Source organism: Condylura cristata, unplaced genomic scaffold (assembly GCF_000260355.1).
Source record: "Condylura cristata isolate star-nosed mole 26May11 unplaced genomic scaffold, ConCri1.0 scaffold00005, whole genome shotgun sequence".
In the NCBI taxonomy this organism is placed as follows: Eukaryota; Metazoa; Chordata; class Mammalia; order Eulipotyphla; family Talpidae; genus Condylura; species Condylura cristata.
Genome location: NW_004567106.1, coordinates 39,285,287 through 39,294,486, shown reverse-complemented (window position 1 = coordinate 39,294,486; position 9,200 = coordinate 39,285,287).

Below are 9,200 nucleotides of genomic sequence, written 5' to 3'. Positions count from 1 at the left end.
AGAACATACTCTCTCTCTTCATAAGTATATATATATATATATATATATACTAATTTATATATATAATTAATATATTTATATATATATAATTTATATGCAGTATATATATATTTATATATAATATATTAGTGTATATATGTATAATAGAGTATCTATATATAAATTATATATATAATTGTATATTATATTTATATATATAATTATATATAGTATAGGTATACTATATATAGTTATATAGTATGTATATATATTCTCTCTATATATATTTTATATATAAATTTATATTTAATTATATATATAATTTATATATAATATATATGTACTCTATTTTATATATATGTATATATACATATATACACTAATACTATTAAATTTCTTTTACACTAAGAGATTGCTTTGTTTTTGTGCACATGAATGGTTACACCCTCTAAGAGCATTACTTGTGTGGCAGCTCTATGCTCAGAAATAGGAAGTTGTTGGAGTGTTTAAACAGGGAGTAATGTGATCCAATTTGCAGCTTAAATATCATCAGTTGCTGGGTAGAAAAAGATTGAAAGAGTCAGCCAACAACAGTGGGAAAGATTTAGGGCTCACTTGATACAAAGTTGGCTTTCCAAATAATTTTAGACATGCGAATGCCCTGAGAATTATCATAGTATTCTAAGTACATGAAGGCAGATACTTAAGATTCAAAATTAGGGATCAAAGTAGCTGAGAAATACACAAATTATGTAAATGACATTAGGAACTATAAGTACTGTTTAATACATTAAATAGTCTTAATACATAAACTTGTATTTGGAAAATTTATATCTCGAATTTGAAATAAATTTCTCACAGTTTGTACATCCACAGAAGACATCCCTGGCCCCATATGAGAAACTGAAAACAGAGCCAGTCTTCTAAAACAGCTTTAAAAAACTTCTTCTGGGCCCTCCCTGGTGGCACAGCGGGTTAAAGCACAGCACAAAGAAGCTTAAGCCACTTCCGCATGAGTTCGATTCCCCGCCTGCCCCGGAAGAGATCCACATGGTGTGGCATACCTCTCCTGAGCTGCCCGCTGCTCCCCCCAGCAGTGTACTTTATCGATCTGCCTGTTCTGTACCCCACTCTGTCTCTGGTGAATCCTCTCACCCTCCGCATCTCTGGCCTATACCCCAGTTCTATACGAATAAATAAATAAATCTTTTAAAAAAAAAATTCTTCTATCACATGGGTGATTTGGTGATTGGAAGCCCACGGGGTTTACAACTGAGATGAAAAAATGCACAAAATGATGTGAAAATAAACTATTGTATCAATTAATACATACACACACACATACATACACACACATACATACATACATACATACATACATACATACATACATACATACATAAACTATTATATAAATAAATAAATACATAAATAAATAAATAAACCTGCTTCTTGCAGATTTCTGAACCTGTAGGCCATGACGGGTTTATTTTACCAAGGGGTGGAAAGGCTGTTCATTGACTACTCGCTCAGTTTTATGTAACAGCTTTATCAGCATGTGCTTTTGTTTCTTGTTTGCTCTGCATCAGTTTCATATCTGCCAAAAAAACAAAATTAAGCCCCCAGTTTGTCCTTAGAAGGCATATTTGCAGAACACAAAGCAAGTTAAAGAAAGAAGCCCAATGAGAGCCTAGCTCATGCCAGTGGAGGAATCTGCAAAATCTCTACCTGGGACTGGCCTACCGGCCAGGTCTTTGTCTCAGTCCTTTTAGGCTCTAAGCAAAGTCAAGTTTCTCTTTTCCCTGGTCAGTGTATCAGATTTTTCTAAATTATCCATCACTTCTAAAGTCCTTTTTAGCTATACCCATTCTTTTAAAATTTTGACTAAATTTTAATAATATATGTTTTCTTCATTGTATCAGTTTAAAAATAAATTAATAATGAACTAAAGAATTTTAATTTAAGAAGTAGTAGCTTTTTTTTTTTTCCAGGGCTGAGTCTGCCTCTAGCTGTGTGACCCTGGGCAAGTCACTACTCATTTATTTTTCTTTATTTCCTCTCTAAATCAAAAAGTTCATTGTTAGCTCTCTGCAGCTGTCATAGTCTGAGATTTCATATAGTATAATGTGACAAATACATCAATCCAATTCTTTCCAGGATTGCAGCTGCCCCATGTAAAAGATTATAATTTCCTTTGAAACATTGTCCCTCTTTCATGAAATACCTTCTGGTAGCACAATGAAGAGCAGGAATCATTACTACTTTTTATTTCAGAATAAATTCTGAGCTTTTTCCCACTGGAAGTTCTTTGAAGTCTTATCACTATGTGTTTTTCTACAGTTTTTATATTTCTATCTTACAAATCTGTTGATTTTGTCAATAACTGTATCCTCCTTCCCCACCAAAGAAAATTCTTAAAGAACCTCCTACTCCATTAACCTTTATAGTAATTTGCATTGAAAACAACTCAGATTCCAACCTTCAATATATTGGAAGATGAGGGGCCACACTCCATGAAGCTGATGTCTCACAGTGTTTTGGGTAAGGCCTACTTGAAAAGCAGTTTGACCTCTGAGTAGCTTCTTACTCATATCCTGCCCAGATGATGGCAGCATTTTCTTATTTAAATAAATCCACCCCCCCATTTCCGTTTGTTCTAGAAAAGAATTAAATTAAATGTTCACTGGAAAGCATAGAACAAAAAGGGTTAGCGTAACTATTGAAAAACTGCACTTGATTTTATTAATGTAAGTTACTTGAATATTTTTGTTAATAAGGATCCAATCATTGTAATGATGGCTAAATAAGATAAAAGCAGACTTGGCAAGTAGAAACACTGGACAAGCATGGTCAATTCTTATTAAGTCATTTTCAAATAAAAATAAGGATGTATTATGATAAAATGTGTCATTCTTATGTTAGCAAAATAAAATGCTTTATAGTTCAAGTTCTAAAAAATGTTGGTGTTCTCACTATTTGAAAAATTGTATTATTCCCTTGCTAACAAATGCATAATTACCTCTATAATAAAAGTGTTGTAAGAATGTAAAGAAAGGGTAGGACTTAAAAGGTTAGGAATCTGGAAACATTGAATTAAGAAAGGGGAAGAAAAAAGAAATCTCTAAACTTTGTTGAATAATTAGCAATATATTCATGAAGTGTTTATAAAATAGAAAAAATATGCAACTTGGTAGGATTTAAGCCTATAACAATACAGAAAAATTGGGGAAGATCAGCTAAAAACTCAGTAAAAAATTGCTATTTGTTCAAAAAGATAATTACACATCTCAGTTAATGCTTTCAGAGTCTCATTTTATGCCTGATAAAATTTATATCTACTTATAAAATGTTTAGGGACCAGGTTTTATTTACTCCAGACACCTACTGTTATTTAGTAAATAACTAATAAATATGACCTAAAACAGAAACACATGCAGAAATCACTGCGCCAACATTACCACCAAAGAAATTTTGGAGGTAATGCTATTTTGTAGCAAATGAAATTTAGAGATTATAATGACTATATTTTGTACAAAAAAAACCCCTTGTAGATAATTAATGATATCTGTTTAACAAATATTTACCAAATACTTAGCTTGTACTGAAGACAAGCATGTAAAGAGACTACTACATATAGTATCTAGTAAGATATTATATATTATAATACACCTCTGTATTAATATAAATGTTAATATATTTTGTATATACATTTATTAATATAGTCTGTATGCTTATATTAATTTGTTTTGCTAATATAAATTAATAATTCATTTAACTGAGGTTAGGTCTTCTGAAATAGAAGTACATCATATGTTGATGTATGTCAGTCAGGAAAGTGGGTGGGGACAATTGGTGACTTTTATACTGAAGTATGAAGTAGACATTAGTCAGGCAAGAACTGGTGGGTGAGAGAATATTCCAGGCAGGAAGAACAGCATATTAAAAGACATTAATGGAAGAAAGAGCTTGAGCTATTTTTAGAAAGCCTGATGTGATATTTGCTTAACAAATATTTATCAAGTACTTGATAGGAATATTCTGGGAAAAGAAAAGAACTGATGGAAGCTAAATAGAAAAATAGTTTGGAGTATAAGAAGAGAAACAAATTTTAATATCATTGTAATAGTGAAAGTGAGAGAAAAGTGTGACTTGCAATATGATGTAGTCACTGGAGATGGAAACATATGAGGTATTCAAGATGTATTCAGGAGTTTAAATTGTTGTCTTACTGTTTGTTGGAGATGCATAAATAGACACTCCAAATAGCTTTGGGTTTGTACATACAAGATTAATTTCGTCCAGAAGCTCTCTAAAGGAAAGAGTTTCAGTTTTGGATATATTCAGTTTAATCATTCGGTTTAGATGCTGAGAATACATTCAAGCATTAACGTCAAGTGCTAAGTTGAACTTTTGTCTTTGCCTCTTCCACCTGGTGCTTCCATCTGTCCCTCTTAACTGCCTTACTGAAATTCCAGCCAAATTCACTTCTAATTTATGGCAGTACAAACATGTTGAAGTCATCGAAGGTGAGAAAAGAGAACAGCACTATATAGAGAACAGCACTATATTAGAGAAAAGCACTAAGATGTGGAGAGAAGGCTTTGGTTTTCAGCAACCTTGGGTCATAGATATCTAATTTTAAAAGACAAGTAACAAAAGAAATGGAAAGGAAGAATAAAAATGGGAAACCGAATGTGAATGTGTTTTATCTGTAGTCATACTTGGTTTGTTCATTTTAGCATGACTCATTTATTGTTTATAAGTAGATTTGGAAAATATAAGTGATTGAGACTAAGAAGGAAAGGTACTAATAAAATAGTAATCCATTAGACTTTTTGTTGATGCTAGTAATGGGAAAATGTAAACTTTGGAAAACATCGAACTCCCCTCCATTTTTAATATATTTTTTTTGCCTTTTCCTCTTTCCCTTTTCTTTTATAACTCTTATTTGTTTCTTCCCCTTTGTTACACCCCCCACACACTTCCAGAGCTGACAATTTTAGTAGAAGTGAGGATATTTTAAGGGCTAATAAGATTTTTTTAATAGACTATTTTGTCCTTTATTTATTTTGACTATTAAAAATATCACTTTTATATGTTTGTGCCATCTGTTTTGCCTTTATATTGATAATATATGATGAGAGTCCAAGTAGATGATTCACATGTAAAGAAGAATATACTTTATTATTTTTAAAAAATAAGATTTACTTATTTATGCATGCAAGAACTGTGGTACAGGCCAAAGATTTGGGGGTGGGAGTGGTTAGAGAATTCACCAGAGACATAGTGGGGAGCAAAACAGGCAGACTGACTGAAGTACACTGCTGAGGGGAGCAGTGGGTGGGTCAGGAGAGGTCTGCTGTGCCTTGTGGGTCACCTCCCTGGCTGGGAATTGAACTGGTGCTGCAGTGGCTGCAGAGAGCATCATAGTGCTGTGCTTTAAACCCATTGCACCACCAGGGAGGGCCTAGAACAATCTAACCTAATGCTGTTCAAGTGTCTGAATTTTGCTCAAATGTTATATAAATAAGAAAATCATATAAAAGAATATAAATAAGTAAATCTCATAAAAGAAGACTGAGTTGGAAAAAATTGTCAAATGGAAGAATTAATAAAGAGTTTAATAAAAATTAATGATATATATGGGCTCTGCCTGGTGGCACAGTAAGTTAAAGCACAGCACTAAGAAGCTAAAGCCACTTCAGTATGAGTTGATCCCCACCTAGGAGGTGACCAATTTGGTGCAGCAGACCTTTCCTGACCTGCCCGCTCCTCCCTTCAGTAGTGTACTTCATCAGTTCTGCCTGTTCTCCCCACTCTGTCTGTCACCACACCTGTGCCTCTGGCCTGTACCCCAGTCCTATATACATAACTAAATAAATCCTTAAACAAAATAATGATATAGTCTTTAAAAGACAACAAAAATCTCAAGATATATAGTTGACATTGTCACTGAGAAAATAAATATGTAAATCAGGTTTTCTGTATTTAGCAGTATACTAGTACTAAATATGTAAATATTGTCTCCACTATTTTACAGGGGTTCTGTGCCATGCTAAATTGGCATAATATGCCATAACATGTTCTCCTATAGAGCTTCAAAATGCACATGAGTATGTGAACACACAAAGATCCTTCACCAGTTCTATAGCAAAGTGATCTATGTAAAGCATTCCAGCATCTTTAAACATATCAGGCCTTGAATATTTTGTTCTTCTCAGCAGTGTCCTATAAAACAGTTTTCTACCAGAGACTGTTTTGGATAATTTGCCTAAATTGTTGAAGAAATATTTACTATTTACAAAACTGTCCACCGCTACAGATTCTATGAGGTTTCTTTTCATTCACACTCCGAAAGCTTAATAATTAAGTTCTTCCTGATATTGAAGCTATCTGATGGAAATATCAATCTTACTTTTCTCAAAACTTCCTGAATTAACCAGAAGGATCTAAACATTTCTTCTCAGAATTACTGTTATTTTTCTCTGATCACTTTTATATTTCCAAGGTGTCAATTTTCTGCCAATTAAATTATTTATAATTTTTCTTTCATAGGATACAGTCTTCAATTTAGGAGAAATCATGTATTCTAAACTATCACCACATTTGGATTTTACCACCAAAAAAAAGCAGATACCTGAAAACAACCAATTTAAAAACATGTGACTTATACAAGTTAAAAGTATGATAACATTAATGTAAAATTACATTTGACTCTCCTCCACATTATTTCATTGCAATCTACTATCCATGGTGATTTCCATGAGTTAAGATTTTCCAATGAAAATCTTTCCCTAATTGGGTAATAATATTGTAAAACCTCACAGTGCACAGCAGATGACATTTTTGCATGTAAGTAATGAGTAAACAATTGTTGACTCAAAATATTTTTTTAAATAATTGACATAGTCCTTTCCCCTTAAAGTTACACCATTCTTTGTGGGAAAAACTCATGTGGAAAATGTTCACCAATGTAATCTAAATTGTATGGGTTCTATAAAAGCAGTAACTGTACCCATTAGCAAACTAAAATGTAGTTGCTGATTTTTTCTTAGTAATCATATTTACAAGCAAAAAAGTATAAACATTTTAAAGTTAGTAATTCCTCTTGTTGGCTGCATGGTCTAATGCATGCAATATGATAAAATATTTTAAAATGAACCAATACCCATTCAAATTTAAATAATGTAATTAAGTGTGAAACCCTAAAATTCTTAATCTTCAGTTGCCTAATCTCTATAAAAATTCCAAATATCTTAATAACAGTCCTAAGCCTTCAAATTATAAAAAAAAATTATAATTATGAAATATATGGAATACCATTATGTGAAAAGAACTGTAGACAATAAAGAATATACAACTATTAATTAAACTTATGTCTCCAAGGTGTTAAATCATAGATTAGAAACTAATCAGAATAAAATAAATCTCATAAAGTCATAGACAGATTATTATAATAAGTTAAAAGGCATCAACAAACTTAGTGGTAGATTGAGGAAGTGATGGCTTCTGGATAATGATATTATGCATGGATTCAACAGAGAAAATAGTGACCTTCAAGACTTTGAAATGTCAAAGAAATGACTGGTGTCCCCAGGGATTATTTGAACATAGGTATGGAGTTTAAATATGCAGGGAATCTGAAAACTGATGAAAGTAAAGTGACAGGTATTCAGGAATTTGGGGATGAGATGAGGATGTAAACTTAGTTTGGGATTAGTTTGTCAAAATAATAGGTTTTATTTTGTTTCAGTGTTTGCTTTTTGAAGTATAAACATATATAAAAGTAATCTATGATCTCATATTTCTTTTACATTATAGAAAGGAATATAAAAGTATGAGTATTTTGTTTTACTTAGATATGAACAGCAAGTTCTTTATGACATTGTAAACTTTGCCCAAATTTTAAATATTCTTGTTACACTTAAATTGCATTTAAATTTAAGCTTTCCTAAATAACACAAGGAATTGAGATATGTATACAAAAACACATTAGGCTGCTAGAAGACGTTCATCTGAATTTTACACAAAAGGGTTATATAACTTGGTGAAAATGCTATAGAATACATTAGGATGACATATATTAAAGATGTTGCCTGTGTAGAAAAAGTAATGAGAAAGAATGGGAACGTAATAAGAAAGATTTCTTCTTAAACAGAAGAAATGCAGACCACAGTGATTACATTCAAGATATTGATAAATGGTAACTAAATCATTAAAATACAAAAATAAACTATTTTAAGAAACTATAAAAATATTGTTTCCATTATGTTTATCAGACTTTAGAAATTTGCAAAGTTTGCTCTCACTTTATGGAGGACCCTATTCAAATTTCTCTGGGAATTTCCAGACATTTCTAATTAAATAGAAGGTAGAGAGTTTGGATGAACTGGATTTCTATGAAAGAGAGGGGGAAAAATCAAAATTTAGGAAAAGATCAACAGTCTACATATTTGAAATATTTTTTTCCAACAGCAGAGGTGGTAATGGCATATATGCTACTGGATCATCATCATTAAAATATTTAGATACATTTACTATGGACTATAGGATTAGATACATTGCTCATCACTTGAAATGAGTAAAATTTGCCAGAAAAATTAAAGAAGCAAACTTTTTGGGTAAGAGACAGTAAAATACAACTTGAAATCATGATCGAGTTTTGGCTGACTCTTTTTGTTATGTCAGTTGATTAGTCCTCCTAGCCCCTTTCAATCTGAATTATGTCCTTCTGAGTCTTAGTTATTCTGAATTTAAGACATTTTGAATCCAATACTAAATTGATTAATTGAACTATTTAAAATTACCTCTAGAATATGACGTGATATGGTGAAATAATGTAGGTTATCATTCATACTACTTTGCAGAACAAAAATACATCATAGCACTATTCTAGCAAAATATGAACAATGACTAAAAAATTATCTTCCACAGGAGAGAAAATAGAGGTGAATAGAAATTAATGATTTACTGAAGACCACCAATATTGCCATAGATAGATGATGATTTTTTTTGGTCATCATCCTATAAACAGTTTTATAACATTTCTTGAAACAAAGTCTACACATTTTTTCGTCAAGAAGATCATCGCTGTTTCCTGCTTTAAACTGTAGAGCAGATTCAAGTATGCCCATGTATTTAATTATAAGCAGAGAAAGGGAACATTTTGATAAAATATTTTATTATTATTTAATAATAATATAATCATGGCTATAAAAATA